This window comes from Herpailurus yagouaroundi, unplaced genomic scaffold, assembly GCF_014898765.1.
Source record: "Herpailurus yagouaroundi ecotype Mexico unplaced genomic scaffold, PumYag 191, whole genome shotgun sequence".
NCBI lineage: Eukaryota > Metazoa > Chordata > Mammalia > Carnivora > Felidae > Herpailurus > Herpailurus yagouaroundi.
The window spans coordinates 17316668-17335262 of record NW_024412422.1 but is presented as its reverse complement, the minus strand read 5'-3'; positions in this window follow the sequence as shown (position 1 = coordinate 17335262).

Genomic DNA, 18595 nt, shown 5'->3' with positions numbered 1-18595 from the left:
AGCGAGGGTACCTGGGAACTTGTTAGAAAAATCAGTTCTCTGGCCCAACTCCATGTCTACTGAGCCAGAAACTTTAGACGTGGGTCTGTCCGGGGGCGCCTGGGTGGCTCAGTCGGTTAAGCATTCAACTTCTGATTTGGGCTCAGGTCGTGAGCTCATGGTTTGTGGCATCGAGCCTCTGTGCTGACAGTTCGGAGCCTGCTTGGGATATTCATTCTCTCTCTCTCCCTCCCCCTGCTCGCGCTTTCTCTGTCTCAAAATAAACAAACTTTAACACAAACAGAAGTGCGGTCTGGTGACTGACACTGTAAAGGTACTGTGGGTAATGCTCACGCCCCTCTAGGTGGGGAGCCACTGGTGCACGCCATTCTTGGCTGCGAGCCACTCACGGTGGCTGAAAGCACCTGGCTGACGGACTCCCATCCCAGAGGAGCATCTCCACTCCGCGGGGGTGGAGGGTGAGGGGGGCACCCCGCCCTGGGGCTCCGGGCCACACCGGCACCTGCTAGCTGTCCGTGCTGCTATCCAGATGAATACACGTCAAGGGAATATTCCCAAATCAGCTGAACTGCCACCTAGGCTGTCCAACGATGTGTCTTTTTTACTTCCAAAACCAAGCCAGTGTGTGTTCTCAGCTGTGTCTCTGTCCCTGTACAGCGCACAGAAAATATGGGGAACCCGTGTGTGAGGCTCACAGGCCTTTCTGCCAGAAACACCACACCCTTCTGAGTTCCACAGCTCTTTCTTACACGCTGCCCAAGAGATTGCTCTGAGGCCATCCTCATTCTCTGGTTCGTCTGGAGAGAAAGAGAAAAGACATCCACTGCTTTCTGGCCTTTCCAAACTTCCCACGCGTGTCTCAAGGGTCCTTTCAGTGTCCGACCAACACGTAACTTCTTCTAGTCCCCGCCTGATGCTCTGTTTCTCTTTACCCTCAGTTTAGGAGTTATTTAACCTCATCTTTTGGAATAAGAGCCAACCTGATGAAAGTTTTAACAATTTTTTTGGTCCAATTCCAAAGTTAAGGGTTTCACACTCTTGTTTTCCATGTGTGCTATGATATCCCATTCTTCATGGAAAGCAGCATGACGTGTTCGTCTGATGGCTTGAATCTTGGGGAGAACCATGGCAGACTAAGAACCATCAGGGGATGAATATATCACTTATTAAATAAAAAATATTACCCCCCAACAGAAGGTGGGTTGGGTTGATGGACAGTTAAATACCCATAGCAGGTTGACTAACCATGGGGAGACGAATGGTCTCTTAAGCTCGTTGGAGATTCTGTAGCCTGAGTGGTTACTGAGAAGGAGGTCACGTCACTCCCTGACCCTGCAGCCAAGCTCAGCTAAGTGAAAACGGTGCCTTCCCACCGTCCTTCTTAATGCGGCTGCCATGTTCGATTCCCCTCTCCCCACTGCGGCTGCCATGTTCGATTCCCCTCTTCCCACTGTGCATTTCAGGATGGCATAATTGGGTTTGTCAGCGGGATGCCATCTTTACCTCTTCCGTGTGAGAGATGCTGACAGTGATCTATCAACTCTGAGAGGCAGTCCCGCGCCTAAGAAGCCAGTTCTGGGAAGTGCTCATTAACGCCAATGAAATGGATGTAATTGAAGTGTGATACGCTTTCTGCCAATGAGCTATCAGGGATGGGCTCTGTCTGTGAATATACCTCTCTGATGTTATCAAACCCTTCTTCTTTCTTAAGAAAGGATATTAAGATATACTTATTGTGAAGTATAGACTGACTAGATCAGGTCCTTGCTCTTTGGTAAACATGAAAATTGGCCTTGATTTTAATGGCTTGTTGCCACGTTCTCTGCTGCCAACATCTGGGAAGAGTGTTGCAAAGAAACAGAACCTCTTACATTGCCAGGCAAGGCCGTTATGTTCCCAACAGCCACGTCTTGCCACGTGTTCATGGGGACCGTCATGATTCCCTGAGAACCACAGCTGCCTTCTACACCCAAGAGCAGATGGGTTATCACCTGTGATTACAGACATGCCCCTGGTCATCAACCATTTGTTTTCTTCTGTGTTTCTCAATGCCAGCAGCACTGATTGGCATTATGAATTGGGATATCCTTTGTTGGGGAGAAGGAGGTTGTCCTGTGTGTTGGGGAATACCTAGCATCGTCCCCGGCCTCTACTCATGAGATACCAGAGGAAACGCTCCCCCAGCTCTGATGACCAAATACGTCACGGGAGGTTTCCAAATGGCCCCCGGGAGGGGGGATAAAGCTGATCCCTGGTTGAGAACCTCTGGTCTTGCCTGAATGGAAGCAAGGGCATCCTTCCTCCTAAAGGATGCAGACGTTACCACAGAGACGGAAGTTCATCGGTTAGAATAGCTTCAGGTGCATCTGGAAGCTCTCAACCAAGAGCAGCTATAATGTGCCCTCCGTGTGGGGCACCCGAGTGGCTCAGTCGGTCAAGCGTCCAACTCTTGGTTTCGGCTCAGGTCATGATCTCACGGTTCCTGAGTTCGAGCCCTGCATCCCTCTCCCCGTCCCTACTCTCTCTCTCTCAAAATAAATAAATAAACCTAAACAATTGTTTAACGTGTCCTCTAGGTAACTTCAGGAAAAACACATGTAGTAATAAAAACATAATAATGCAATAATAATAAATGGTATTTTCCAGGTGCTCAAAATGTGCCAAGCACAGGTTAAAATTCTATCCAATTTAAGCCTCGCAACATCCCTAAGGGTAGCTGCGAAGATTCTTATCCTCATAGAGAAATTGAGGCACAGAAAAGTGGAGGAGCCTGTCTGTGTGTTGCTGCTGGGAGACCGTGGGTCCAGGATTCGAACTCAAGCATCATCTCTAGAGCTCACACCCCATCCCGACGCTACCGGTGGGCATCTTGTCGGACCCGTGGGTAAACCCACTGTCTTCCAGTGCTGATACCTCAGTTTCCCCTTTGTCAAACACTCTGCCTCTGCTCTCCGCCCACTGGCAGTGAGATTAATCCACCACTTGCAAAGGTGAAGGGTAGCCTGCTGAATGAGCACGTTCCAATTCGCTGGTCCCGATAAACGCATTAGGGATGGGTACGTGGCTCCAATAAGGCAGACTCAATTCCAGCTCATCTGTGACAAAAGTGTCCGCCTACACATTTCTGGTGTGGTGGTCGTGGTGGTAACACACACAAAACGCAAACTTTACCGTCATCACCACTTTTAAGCGTATGGTGCAGCAGCGTTCAACGCACTCACCACGGCCCATCTCCAGAGTTCATGTCATCTCGTGAAACCGAAGCTCTTCGCCCGTTCAGCGATAATGCCCCCAGCCCCCCAGCGCTGACGACCGCACTCCTCCTTTCTGTCTGGATGACTGTGACTAAGTACCTCTTGTAAGAGGAAATCACACAGTATTTGTCATTTTCTGACTGGCTTATTGCACGTTGTATGATGTCCCCAAGGTTCATTCGTGTTGCAGCAGGTGTCAGAATCCCTTTCCTTTCAAAGGCTGAATCATATCCCATTGTTGTGTGTGGACGCCGATGGCTCTCCATTCATCCATTGGTGGGCACTCAGGTTGCGTCCGCTTCTTGGTCGTTGTGAATGATGCTGCTGTGGGTATATGAGTGTCTCTTCAAAATTCCGCCTTCACTTCTTCGGGGCACACACACACAAAAGTGCAGTTCCTGGATCATACGCTAATTCTACTTTTAGTGTTCTGAAGTGCCGCCATATTGTTTTTCACAACAGCTGCACCATTTTACATCCCATCCACAGGAGACAAGGTTCTGCCTATTGCACGCCCTCATTGACACTTGGCCATTTTCTGGGTTTTCGACGGCAGCAATCCTAATGGGGGCGAGGTGGTATTTCATCGTAGGAGACGTGCACTTTCAAACTCTTAAGTGTTGTATGAGCTGGGAACCATTGGAGTCACCACGGAGGGAGCCAGTAGGAGTTGGGGCAGCATTAAGACAGGGGTTTGGACGATGGGGTGAGAGAGGATGAATCTCAGAATTGGTTGTTCAGAAAGCTGCATGGCGTGCTGTGAATAATGGCTTGCCAAACGCTATGTAAATATGATTTTCTAGAAGCCCAATAGGGCCATCCAACCAGCAGTCCCAGGAGAAGCCAGGATATGGATTCTCAGGAGTCATGGGTCTGATCCAGGGAGCAGTGGGTAAGAGCCTCTAAAAGCCTGTGTCCTCCAATGCTGTGGGGATTCCATCTTTCAAAAGCCCCCCTGAGACATTCAAAAGAAGAGACGCTTTCTTCAAGAAACCACGTCCAAAGTGAGCACAATACCAGAACGAGATGCCATTGGATGCTGATATTCTAGGGAAACGTGAGGTACGGTCTTCATCTTTCTCTACACACTGTCCCCCCAAACGGTTCCACCTGAGCGACAGCCACCATCCAGGTCCGAACGTGCTGGTCCTTCTAGCTGATGCTTCTGAGGTAAGGTGACAGAGAGAGAAAGCCCCAGTTGACATAAGTTAGGCTAAGGCAGCAAGGTCAGGCCTCGAGAACATGGGTTCACTCCAGAGGAAAGAGGGCGAGTGACACCGGGACCCCAGCCATGGTCACTGGGCTCACCTGAGGAAATGGCTGGAAGCTGGACCTGAGACCCACTGCCCACCTCTCTCCCCCTTCGATCGCCTCCAACACCACAGGTCCTCTTGTCTTCATGTCCCCATTTCCAGGAGCCCTCCTTTGTAAATAAAATGGTGTAGGGGCGCCTGGGTGGCTCAGTCGGTGAAGCGCCCGACTTCAGCTCAGGTCATGATCTCACAGTTCGTGGGTTCGAGCCCCGCGTCGGGCTCTGTGCTGACAGCTCAGAGCCCGGAGCCTGCTTCAGATTCTGTGTCTCCCTCTCTCTCTCTGCCCCTCCCCTGCTCGTGCTCTGTCTCTCTTTCTCAAAAATAAATAAACATTTAAAAAAAATTCCCCAGTATGAGGGCACCAGTCAACTGAGAGTGCGACTCTTGATCTCCAGGTTGTGAGTTCGAGTCCCACGTTGGGTGTACAGACTACTTTAAAATAAATGTCTTTACAAAAAACACCCCAGTGTTCTGGGACACTGGAGTACCCCACGCTCCCTCTGCAATTATCACTCACCCCTCAGCCCACCGCTGCTCCCCAAACACGCCCAGGTAGACAGGACTGCAAGTCCCAGGTCCCCTTATGCACGTGCTAAACCATTTGCAACAGACACAGCTGTGATCTGGGAAGCTCGAAAACTAAGACGCCTTTTATTATGTTCTTTTCTTTTGAAGACTACGGTAACTTAAATCGGTTAAAGCAGGTGGAACGGAGGCGGCCGGTCTGGGTCAGGAAGGCGGCCCTTCCTTTCTGCTTTCAGAGAAGCGGAGTCTGTGTTTCGTACAACAGCCGAACGGGCTCACCGAAGCCGGGCTGCCTGGCAACGCAGATGTGTTGTGGGGAGCCGGGGCGGGGGCCCCGGGCAGGAAACATTATTTCTTCACGTCTTCCCAAGCAGAAAGAAAATTGTTCCTTTTCTCTGTTCCAGGAGAACACACTTAAAATGACAAGCTGAACAAAATGAAAACAAACCTCTCCTTCGGAGACATTCAACAGGGAAATGAATTTTAGGCAGACTGTGGGAAAATGAGTCTCTCGTACTGTCTGCACCAAGCTCCGAATGTGCAGCCCGTGCAAACCCGACTGTGTTTTGGGGTCTCCTCCTGACGATGAGTCTGGGGACCGCGGGTCACTCCTGAGCGCCCCACCTGACCTGGGGACAGATGCCTAGTTGGAAACGGGGAGTCGAATTATCCAGGGGCGAGGCTTTTCCATGTCCTTGGACATACACGGCAACACGGCATCGGGGAAAGAAAAGAGAGCTCCCCCAAATTCACTTACAGCAGCATGCACCGGCTGCGGTCTGTAACCAGGGGGAGGGTTGGAGAACGTAGGTGCAGGTGCACCGAGCAGAGCAGGGGGTGTTCTCCACGTGGCGAAGGCCCAGCACCCATCTGTAGCTCCGCTTACGGTCGGAGCTGCCGAGGGGCACGTAGTAACTCAGAAGATCCTGGGAGGACAGAGTGGGAGGCTCCAAAATGCCTGGGGTGGTCTGTCCTCTCCGGAGGGGGTGGGACTTCCTGTCTGCGGGGGACCCCAGGATGCGGCCTCGCTGGGAAGCGGTCTTGGCCGACGTGAGTAGTCCAGGAGGTCCGGATGGGGTCCTTGCGAGGGAAGGAGAGGGGACCTGAGGCACGGCCGCAGAGGGGACCCAGAGGGACCGACCACAGCGGGGGAAGCAAAGCAGGCACCAGCAGAATGGGGAAGAGATGGGGAGAAGGACACTCACCCAGAGGGGGCGCGGCCCTGCCGGCTGATTTCAGATTCCTGCCCCCGGAACTGCGGGTGAACACGCTTCCGTCCCTTTCCGCCCCCAGGGCGGGGTAGTTTGTTACAGAAGCCCTGGGAGGCAAATACACCTGCTGTGTGGAGCCACGACTTAGATCTGGAGACACAGCTCAGCCCAGGGTCGCCATCGGGTCCCCAGGCCTGCGCGGCGGGGCTGAGAAGCGATTCCCCTGTCCACACGCATCAACGCAAAGGCTGTGCTTAAAGCCCACGTTTCCAGCTTCTCGTCAAAAGCAGCAAACCCGGGTCCCCGCGCCACCGTGTGCAGGGGCTTGAGAGACGGCCGCCGTGGGTGGCTTCTTCTGCCAAAGCACCGTGGTTTCCAGTCCATCCCCAATGTGGCCCAAACCATTAGTTCGTTCCGTCCTCTGCACGGGACTGGCCACTGCGTGGATAGATCGCAGTTTGCTCATCCATTGGCCGCTGGGCATTGGGGTGGTTTCCACGCGTTGGCTGTTACGAAAAATGCTGCTGTGGGCATCTGTGTGTTCTGTGTATTTGTGTAAGCAGATGACACAGCAGAGCTCCCCGACTGGCTCAGTCTAGCAGGAAAGACACGCTCCATGAATCCCCCCACCAGCTACCCACCAGCGGGAGCCCAGCCCCGGCCCTTTGCCCCCGGGGCTGGCTGGGAACCAGGTCTGCCTGTCAAAGGTCAGGGTCACAGAATCCTCTTAGAGGAGGGGACAGCCAGCCTATGACGCGACCTGCACGCCCCCCCCCCCGACACATTTAGGATCTAGGACTGAGTCTGCTGACAGATCTCATCCCGTTTGCAGAAATAATTCTCTCCCCCCCACATCCCTGCATACTAAGTCCCTTTGGCTCATCTCCTTAAAAGCTTCTTCCCTGCCTCCCCCCACCGCCCCCGCCTTTACCCTTTTGATTTATTTACCGGAAGGTGCTGGAAACACAGAGGAGCTGTTAAGTGTAGGCAACATGCGTTGATTTGGTTGGGGGGACGTCGGTGGTCAACAAGGATGCCCAGCACACATCCACCCGTCAAATCGGGACAGAGCTCATGAGTCAGGAGCCCCGCATCCCAGGGCCATCCGCTGAGGACACCTCCCCTGCTCCCTGATCCTGTGATCCGGCCTCAGCAAAGCACGGGCCATTAACGGAGCTGCACGGCACACAGGGTCTGTCCTCTGCTCCCATCTTTACTTCTGGGAAGACTACCTCCTTACCTCACCGTGTTTTACTCAAAAAAGAAAAACATCATCTCTTCGGGTTGATGCCCTGAAGGCTCCGTTATCGGCGCCGGCCCGCGAAACCCACCCAGAAAGGGCAAAGCGGACCCGAGACTTACTGCTCCCTTGTCAGTAACTCTGGAGAAACACACAAGGTCCGGATGAACGAGCAGAAAAGGAGATGCCGAGATTCCTAACCGTGCTCCTGTGCCGTGGCGGCCGGGGCAGAGGGCGGCCACCCCAGAGGACTGCCCGCTGGCTGGTCACGGGCTGGCGGGACACAGGGTGACAAGCCGAGGCCCACAGAAGTCTAGACACAGGGGGAGCTCTCCACATCTTTCACCGTCACCGTTGGTACATCTTGTGTCACAGAGACGCCCCGCTCTACGCTCGATTCTCCCACAGGCCAAAGTCCCTCGTCTGCAAAGACCCGACCTGACCTCCAGAACACAGGCTTCTTCTGATAACTTGGCAAACATTGCTGGTTCTTTACTATTTTGTTTTGCCGAGTGAAGGAAGCCCTTTCCTCCTCTCTCTTCAGACGTTTGTAACTCACAGCAATTTGACAAAGCGTATGACTGTAAACAAAGACGGAAACATTCGTCTCTTTCTCCCCACCTGATTGCCCCGGAATTCAGAAACTCTTATGAAATAGTCTCATTTTTCCCCATAACACATGTACTCGTATAAGCTCAACGAGAATCTGTTCTCTTTGTAATGAGTGACAATTAGACAAGATCTTAGCGTGGCTTCTTAGCATAAAGACCCTTTAAAGGTCTGATGTTCCTTATTACCAGACAGTTTTAAGAACTGAGGTTGACTTTAGGGAGCAGGTGAGGCCCTTTGGATCTGACCACAGCTTGTTACTAAAATGTCATTCTGGGGAATATGCACAGAATCAGTATTCTGACCACATTTACATCAATAATCCACATTTAATTAGCCTTTTTTTTTTTTTTTTTTTACAAACAAATGAGTTTCACTGTATCTTTGAAATGACTAGAAAAATGGTATTTCAGGGAAAAGCTACAGTGTACCGTGATCAGATCCTCACTGTCCGTGGTCTCTCGAGTTTTGTGATCTACCTGTAAACGTCAGAGAAACCACCGCGATGGAACTCGTGGGGACGACCTTCGCGCCCGCCGCTCGACAGGCCGCGAGGTTCACATCATCAAAGGGTCAACCCGCAAACCGGGAAAACCCCTGGGACTGAAACCCCACCCTCTGAAGAGCTTCCAACTCAGATCTAGACTGCTTATCATCTGCTCGGATTATCCACCTTTGTATTCTTTTATTTCCAAAGAGATGCCTCCTTATTAAATTAGCGATCGCTCCCGGGGCTCAGAGTCCTGGTTCAGGGGAGAGCCCACGTGCAGCACCCCCTCCTGAAATGAAACACGCTCACGGCCATCGTGTCCCAAGCGAGCGTGAGGACAGGCGGTCGCTAACACATCACCTGGCACCTGTGTGAAATCACCGGGAAAATAATGTGGATTGACCTCGACCGGTAGAACTTGAATCTGATTACAACCCACTTGAGTTGCTCAGTTGGCTAAGTCTTGGCTTCTGGGAACCTCTGCTCTGGGGGACTGTTTTACTCTCTGGTCATCCTATTGACCTCTGTCTCCTCCCCAAGGTCTTAGATGCCCCTCGGCGGTCACTCACACATCAATCCATGTCCATCAGGACCGGACGCCTGAAGGAACTCAACAGTCAGCCTGCCCGCGTGCATGATGGCGAATGTTGGAGCAGCGAACGTGGGGGTGCTCAGCCTGGACGCCGCACCAGCAGTGACGTGACAGTCACACCAGGCGAGCTGCTCACGCTCTGCTGATCCAAAGCGGTGGGGGTGTATTGAAACCACACACAAGGGGCGTCTGGGTGGCGCAGTCGGTTAAGCGTCCGACTTCAGCCAGGTCACGATCTCGCGAGATCTCGCGTGATCTCGCGTGAGTTCGAGCCCCGCGTCGGGCTCTGGGCTGACGGCTCGGAGCCTGGAGCCTGTTTCCGATTCTGTGTCTCTCTCTCTCTCTGCCCCTCCCCCGTTCATGCTCTGTCTCTCTCTGTCCCCAAAATAAATAAACGTTGAAAAAAAAAATTTAAAAAAAAAAAAAAAAAAAAAGAAACCACACACAAGCAGACACCAGCCTTGGGAACTCCCTGAGCCGACAAACCCAGGTGGGTCACACAAGCAAAGCTTTTCGGTGAGCTTGTTTGGCAAGACAGGCGAGGCCAACCTGACCTGGGTCATTGCTTGCTTATGCCTCTGGAAACCATAAGCAAGATTTAAACTGTTCCCCCAAATGGAGAGGAGGTAACCAGTAACCCATTTCCTTCCATTGAAGAAAAATCCTAATATTGTAACCAACGCCCGTGAAGAAGAAACAGTCTGTGCCTCCAGGCTCTGGGATCTGCTTCCTCCCCTTCCCTTATCTTTTCTTTAAAAAAAAAAATTTTTTTTAAATGTTTATTTATTTTGAGAGAGACAGTGCTAGCAGGGGAGGGGCAGAGAGAGAGAGGGAGACACAGATCACAAGTGGGGGAGAAACAGAGAGAGAGGGAGACACAGAATCCGAAGCAGGCTCCAGGCTCCGAGCTGTCAGCACAGAGCCCAACGCGGGGCTTGAACTCACGGACCGCGAGATCAGGACCTGAGCCGAAGTCGGATGCTTAACTGACTGAGCCACCCGGGCGCCGATTTCTGTATTTTAAGAGTTCTTTTATTTTGTTTTATTGTTTATTTTTTTTACATTTATTTATTTTTGAGAGAAAGAGTGAGACAAAGTGAGAGTGGGGGAAGGGCAGAGAGAGAGAGAGACACAGAATCGGAAGCAGGCTCCAGGCTCCGAGCCGTCAGCACAGAGCCCAACGCGGGGCTCGAACCCACGAACCGCGAGATCGTGACCTGAGCCGAAGTCGGACGCTCGACCGACTGAGCCCCCCAGGCGCCCTTCTGGGAACCGCTTTCTAACATACACCCCACTCAAGCCTCATTCCATGTTTTGGCTGGAGGGCTCCCAGTGTGCAGTGTCCTTCCGGTGTGTTCACAGTAAACGTTTGCTGACTATGACTTCAGGGATTCATCGGTTTTACTTCTGGTTCTTGTTTTCCTGAACTTTGGACACAAGGAAGCAAGCCTGTCCCCAGCCGCAGCGGACAATGGGCCACCTCTTTGGCATCTGAAGGTATCAATTTCGTTGCTCAGTGACAAGGCCAAGGGGCAGTGGCCTTCCCTGCTCAGCCCTTTAATGACCTGCAAGGTGCGGACCCACGGAGGTAAAGCGAACATTGATCCCAACACAGGAAGAAACTGTAAACCTCATGTAACACGGGGCTTTGAGGAAGCAGTGGTCGGGAATGAGAGCCACCCTCAGCATCCCGAGAGCTTCCGGAACATTCAGGCACGTGGGGACGGCAACGGGAATTTTCAGGACCGACGACTCCAACCGTCAATGTATTTTGGAAGTCCCCAGAATAGGGAACAACGCCTCCGCCCGCTATAAGGAATCTTGACATTGATCAAGAAGTCTCCATCAGTCGTGAAGGAGAACATCCACGGAAAGGAACGTATGTGATACAAGCTTGACATCAGGTATTTGGTTTTGCATGAATTCCATATACGTTTGCTCTGTGGTTCGACGTGCGACAAGGGACCAAGGGGCCTTGCCCACTGGACGGACACACTTAGATGTGTCTATGAAACACCTCCGGTTATGCGTGCTTCATTTATGGTGGTGATCATTCTTTGTCACGTTCTCAGGTAGGTTTTCCAAATAACGTTACGACTAAAGGACACAACGCTTCAACTTTCCACGTCTTGACTTTGATCATAAAACTGGGGTTGCCTTTGAATTAAATTCATGAAGTCTCCAGTGAAAAGGAGGCTGCTGCTTTTTGCCTATGGAAGAGGGTCCCATTCGTGAAAATGGTCTTAGAAAGGAGGCCCAGGCCGGGTTCCAATACAGGGCAGTGGCCCTGTAATGATTCCCAAAAAGTCCTGGATGTCTCCAAATACAGCCTTGTCGTCAAAGCCATGGTGAAAGATGACAGGGGAGAATGAGGGGGGATTTCAGAGTCAGGAGAGGCCTTTCAAGGACTCCTCAAGGCCCTGGAATTTCTGAGGAGAAAGGTAACAGTGACGGGCAAGATGGGTTTCTCCTGTGGGAGGGAAAGGTGGAGGGCAGCTGGGTGTGGGTTCCCGTGAGCACGCGCCCTGGCGGGGAGGAAGGGGCAGACTCACTGTTCCTGCCGCATCTGTGTGGGTCCCCTCCTGTTCTCTTACTGTATTTCTATCCTTGGAACAATGTATTTAAACAGGAAAATTATTTTGGAGGCACCCGGGTGGCTCAGTCAGTTGAGCATCAGACTCTTGATTTTGGCTCAGATCAGGACCCCAAGGTTGTGGGTTGGAGCCCCACTTAGGCTCCACACTGACAGTGCAGATCCTGCTTGGGGTTCTCCCTCTCTCTCTCTCTCTCTCTCTCCATCCCTCCTCTGCTCACGCAACCTTGCTTTCTTGCCCTCAAAATAAATAAATAGGGGCGCCTGAGTAGCTCAGTTGGTTAAGCATCACCAGCCTCGGCTCAGGTGATGATCTCGCGGTTTGTGGGTTTGAACCCTGTGTTGGGCTCTGTGCTGACAGCTCAGAGCCTGCTTGGGATTCTCTCTCTCTCTCTCTCTCTCTCTCTCTCTCTCTCAAAAAAGAAAAATAAATAAACTTAAACACAATTTCTTTAAATGAAATATATTATCTAGAAAGGGAAAGCCTGCTTCTTGCACAGTCTGCCCATCGGTCATGGGAGCCACATCCCTCGGGTCTCCCGTGTGGGAGTCATTCCCGCCTCTCCCCCAGGACTCTGGTCTGGGGTTGGAAAGATCAGGAAGGCAGAAACAAGGCTGCCGCACTTCACGGCATTAAGCAGCGTCCAGCCCCGGACCCCACCATCACTGCCCTCTGTGCTCCAAATGGCTTGTCGTTATTAAAAAAAAAAAAAAAAACCCAAAAAACAAAATAGTTTTGCTCTCCAAAGAAAATCACGGTGAAGCGGGAATCAATAGGATGTCGAGAACAGAGCTGGCAGCTGCAGTTTCATGCAAGGCACGGTGATGTCCTTTTACTGCTGAAACAGAATTCAGCACTTCTGCAAGTTTTGATGGATGTCCAAACACAACCCTCATATACGCACCTTTTACGTGCCAGGCACTGTTACAAGCCTTAACGAATAAATACTGGCCCTCGGGGGCCTCCCCTGTAGAACAGGATAGGCTACGATGGCATCTGATGTAGACATGAGGGGACAGAGGCACAGGGAGCTGGCACAACCCGGGAAGCAGAAGACTTGGGCTCAGAACTGTGCTGGCTCCTCACCACTGGTGCCGTTGGTTCCGTCTTGTGCATCTACGTTCCAAAGCCAGGGCCGCATGTATTTATTTTCTTTAGAATGAAACGATCTGGAACCGAGCATGCTAAGGAACTCAGGAAGAACAAAACTCATACCTTCCCTGTATCTTTCCCATCAAAGACGGGAGGAAGCAAACCCTGATCCTCTTATCTCAATATTTGCTATCCTGGCCCCGCGGTTGTAAGGTTGACACTGCCGTGAAGTCACCGGTGCCCTGACGGGGAGGTGTGTCCGTCCCTCTCACACACAGTCAGCGGGGGTCTGGCTGACCACTGAGGCTGACAGTGTAGCCGCACTGGGAATCCCCGCAGGGCAAACTTGGTATCTTGTAAAAGACGCGGGATTTCATAGCCATGTGGTAGAAGCCCTCGATCACATCCAAGAACGCAATGGGAGAGCGGATACAATCAGCCCACTTAAAACTTGAAAGAACACGATTACAAGGACAATGACAAGACAGCCGCTTTAGAGAATTATCTGAATCCCGGGGGATGAAGACAATGCCTGGAGACACATCTCGAAACCTCTGAGGGCATCTTATGAAAACAAACACAAACACAGCCTTTGAAAATGACCATTCTTCAAGGTAAATGACAAAACTTAAACCAAAAGAAAAATGCGATAAAATGCCACCATTCTATTCTGCAGATACTTTTCCTGAGCAATTCTTTCCAAGTGTGATTTTTTTTTTTATTCTAAAAAGAACCACAGCGTAGCTGTAAGTATAACCCAAGACCTTCTTAACTAGAAAGGGGGTGGGGGGAGGGAAGCGATTCTTATCGTTGTTATCTTTTAAACAAATCTCAATAAAATATTTTCTCATTATTATGAAATCCGGGTCCACAATTTAAGAGGATTTGCCGTAAGTGGCTTTTCCCCAGTATGAATAATCCTCAGATAACAGACGCTCCTGTACCGAACTCGGAATCGTCACACAGAGTCACAGAGAAACCCTATTAGAACCTGAGCCACCTGCTGAGCCAGCTGCGGTGACGGCAGCCGGGTTATTCTGTTGCTTCGACTGACTTTCTGTTCTCTCTTTTTTTAGAAGACGCAACACCTCCGTGCGGCGATTTCTCCTTTAATCACCGCTAACCTGGGCTCAGGAACTGAGGCTTCCCCAGCCCCGACTTGGCGGCATGGAACCTCAAGGATTTTTTTATAAAGGGCGTGTCCTTGCCCCTTTTCCCACGCACGCCCAAAACGGAGCATCAAAAACCCTAGGTCTTTTCTCGGGCCCTGGGACCTTACGGTCTCCGCCACATAAGTGCTGTCTGCGTATCTACAAAGGAAATCAAACGAAAGAAAAATCACATCCTTCTCCTCCAAGTTCGATGGCAACTCAAGGTCAAAGAACGACTCCTTCCCATTTGTTTCCTTCGGAAGCGGTTTCTGGCCCCCTTCCTCCCGCCCCCTCACCCACGACGTAAGAGGGGCTGCCGAATGCACGTGGGGGGCCGCGTGCACGAACGTGGCTTCACCGCGAAGCCAGAGGGTCCCCACAGGGGGCCAAGGGCCCAGGCTGCCGCGGGCCAGGCGGGACACCTACCTCAGGATGAAGAGGTCCACGGTGGAGTTGTTGGCGACGCCGACGTAGGCAGTGACCACGTCTCCTTGTTTCACGGGCCGGGAGGGCAGCCAGATGGCCACGTTGCTGTCCAGACGCAGCTCGCGGAGCTGGACGCTGTCCTGGGCCCGGTAGAGGCTGACGCTCCCGATCCTCTGCAGGCGGGGCACGGCCTCCTCCGGCCCGTCCCTCCCCGGCCGGATGGAGTTGCCCTTCCCGGCGTCCCCGCCGCCGGCACAGTCCCCGCGCCCGTCCCCCGGCTGCACGGCATAGTAGAGCTCCACGGGGCTCCCCTCGGGCGGCCCCGGCGCCTTCTTCCTCCCGGCCAGCACGGTGGGGGGCCCGAACCAGCCGGCCAGCAGCTCCAGCTCGGCCACGCACAGCCCCAGGGCCCCCTGCAGCCGGCAGCCGGCCCGCACCTCCCGGGTCTCCCGGAAGGCGAACACCCGCAGGCAGGGCAGTCTCTCGCCCGGGCTCCGCGCCGCCCAGTCCCGGCCGAGCAGATGGAAGAGCACCTGTACCTTGGGGCGGCTCAGGTACACCTTGTCCCGCACGATGTGCGCCCTCAGCTTCCAGTTGAGGCCGAACTTGCTGGCCGGCCCCAGCAGGTTGGAAGGGACCATCAGGTCCAGGGGCACCACCTTCTGCACGGAGAAGGGCCCGTAGCTGGCGTTGAGCGCCGGGGGCCTCGTGGCCTTGTACGTGAAGAAGGACTCGACTCTCGTGCGCAGGCTGGAGTTGTGCAGGGCGTCCTGGCTGGCCTCCTTCAGGAAGAAGGCGGTCTCGGCCCCCAGGATGTGGTAGCTCACGGGCAGGTAGGGCGGCCGCGAGGAGAACCTGTGCACGTCGTCGGTGACCCCACGGCCCTCGATCACTGCGGGGGCAACGGGAGACAAGAACAAAAGACAGAGAACGGGTCATTACTGGACTCCTGGGAACACAGCAGGCCCACAAGCAACTCAGAAACGAGGAGGAACATTCCAAAGCCCACATGGCCAGCGTTTTCACGGTCCTCCCGGGATCAGCCAGTAAAGGACTGTGCGCTATGCCAAGTATATACTGGAGCCTGGAGCTCTAGATTTTTGTTCCCTGGGAACGCTTCAGCAGTGACGATCTCCTATGTCCATGTGACAAAAAGCTGGCAAGATACCTGTGGGTGTAGAGTCAGGATGTTTATTAACGGTCTGCGTGAGTTTAAAACATTTAATGGCAGGGATACGTGAACAGAGAAACGGATCAGTGGAACCGAGGGGTCCATAAAAGAACTCGGGTGCATCTGGAAATTTAGCGTGTGATGAAGGCAGTACCCAAATCGTAAGGCGAAAAGAGACCTCTGTTTTCGCTTTTTTAATGTTTATTTATTTTGCGCCGGAAAGAGAGAGAGAGAGAGAGAACAAGGAGGGGCAGAGTGAGAGAGAGAAAATGCCAAGCAGGCTCCACGCCGTCTGTGCAGAGCCTGATGCAGGGCTCCGTCTCACAAACTGTGAGATCAAGACCTGAGCTGAAATCAAGAGTCGGATGCTTAACTGACTGAGCCACCCAGGCGCCCCAAAGAGAGACACTTTAATAAATGGTTCTGGGACAACTGGCTAGCCACCCGAGACAAAAGACAGCATTAGATCCATATCTCACACCATACCCACGAATAAACTTCATGTAAATCAGTGATCTAGATAAAAGGAAATAAATTTTTTTCAGTACTAAAACAATGGATGAATTCCTTTACGAGCTGAGTGTAGGGAACGCTTTCTAATTATGACTCCAGATCCAAATGCAATTTTCAACAAAGTGATAACCTTGCCTATGTAAAGGATTGTTTAAATGTTTTGCAGAACAAAAAAGTTCATAAAGTCAAAACAGGAAAAAAAAAAAAAAGGCAAATGGGGCGATCTTGCAAACTGCTCACTTACGGCATCCTGCCCAGCCGGGCGATGGGCTTTGTTTTGCCCACAGTATTTAAAAAAAAATCTTTAATGTTTATTTATTTTTGAGAGAGAGAGAGACAGACAGGGCACAAGCTGGGGAGGGGCAGAGAGAGAAACACAGAATCGGAAGCAGCTCCAGGCTCCGAGCTGCCAGCACAGAGCCCGACACGGGGCTCGAACCCACGGACCGTGAGATCATGACCTGAGCCGAAGCCGGACGCTTCGGCGACTGAGCCCCCCAGGAGCCCCTTGCCCATAGCGTTTTAAAGAATCCCTAAGAATGCGAACCATCTTTAACGGCTGGGAGGCATCTGGGTTTCCAGCTTCCCCTTACACACGGGAGGACGCGGCAACAAGCGGGCGAGACACTCAGCAGGCCACGGGGCTCAGTTAAGTCACCTGCTTGACCTCCAGGTGCACCTGAGTTGGAAAGCCCCGACTGGTGTCTGCAGCCCAGTGAGTCCCCACCGGGGGCGGGAGCTCGGCGCTGAGACGGGAGAGAGCATCTCCCCTGCCTGCCCGCCCTTCTCTGTCCCCCACAGGCACGGCCTGCAATACGGCCAGCAGGCTCCTTGCCGTTTGAAGGTTCTCCTCTCTAGAGGTGCCCCCTGGCTCGTACTTGCACTGTGGGTGGCTCACGAAAACTCACTACATACGCGACTAGGAGGTTCAAGCGCCAAGTGGCTGACTTTGCGAGGCCCCCGAGGCCCATGGCCTTGCCCTTGTCTTTGAAAACCAGCCCAGCAACGCAGACGTGGCCCCCGTTCCTATACTGAGGAAGAGGGGAGTGCTCTCTCCCCCGCTGGCCTTCCTCCTGACCGCGGCAGGCACAGCCCATCCAGCACATGGGGCGGCCTGTGCCTCTCAGCTCTGCAGCCCCCCTAATCCTCCCCCGGCAGGGACACCAGCTGGCCGATCAAAGCTGCTCTCGGTGGCACCGAGGCCAAAAGGGCTGGGTTGTCAAGACGGCTTTTCAAAGAGTCGGCGTCCTCTCCTGCTCTTGGCCGGAGACTGTGAGCTGACACCACCAGTAACAGGGTAACACCCCTCTCTCTCCTCTCTCCTCTCCATTCCAGAACCGGGGTAAATCGCCCTCAAAAGGCCCTGCCAGCGTCGGACACCCCAGAAAGAGTTCTGGTTCCGTGTCCTTAAACGATCCATGGACTATTTAAGCTACCTGCAATACTTTATAAAACCCGAGCTGAACCGCCGCATCAGATGTTTTATTCTCGGGTGCCCATCCCTCTCCGAAAACGCCCTGAAGCCCCGAAGCGTGGAGATTTGGAGGCCGATTTGTTTGGGGCGAAGGGGGCTGCAGGCTCTCTGAAGGAGTGGAGCAGGATGCTAAGCCTGTGCGTGCTGGGTGCTCCCCGCCAAAGAAAGCACCACCACGAAGCCTTCTCCTCGTTTTTCACTCTGTCTGCAAGTAGGGATTCCTTTTTTTCCACGTTTTTGTGGATTTTCCATGCCCAACAAAGCCTAAAATAGGACCTTTTGTTTTTTTGTAAATGCTGACTTTGTTTTCTATAAAGTAAAGCTGGAGTGGGCGTGCTGTCTAGCTGTCTTCTCTCTCGGGATTCTCTGTTATTTAAGTAGGTCACTCCTTACCTTTCTGGTGGAGGAAAAAGCGCCTCGCTCTTACCTTCCCGCTAAATGCAGTTCCGAATTTTCCAGTTCATGAGAGATTTAATGTGAGCAAGAAGAGACAGACACCGTGAAGAAGGAAGTGGGTCTAGTACGGTGGTTAAAGGCATGAAAGTTGGCCATAGAGGTGTCAAGGGTTGACCTACTGAACCATCATGGGATCTTGAGCAAGTTCTCACATTCTGGGAGCTTCAGTTTCCATGGATGGATGGATGGATAGATGGATGGATGGATGGATGGACGAACAGGTGGGTGATGGATGGACAGATGGGTGGATTGATGGATGGATGGATGGATGGACGGATGGATGGATGGACAAACAGGTGGGTGGATGGATGGATGGATGGATGGACAGATGGACAGATGGGTGGATTGATGGATGAATGGACAGGAATGTGAATGGATGGATGGACAGGTGGGTGGATGGATGGATGGATGGATGGATGGACAACCAGGTGGGTGGGTGGATGGATGGATGGATGGATGGACAAACAGGTGGGTGGGTGGATGG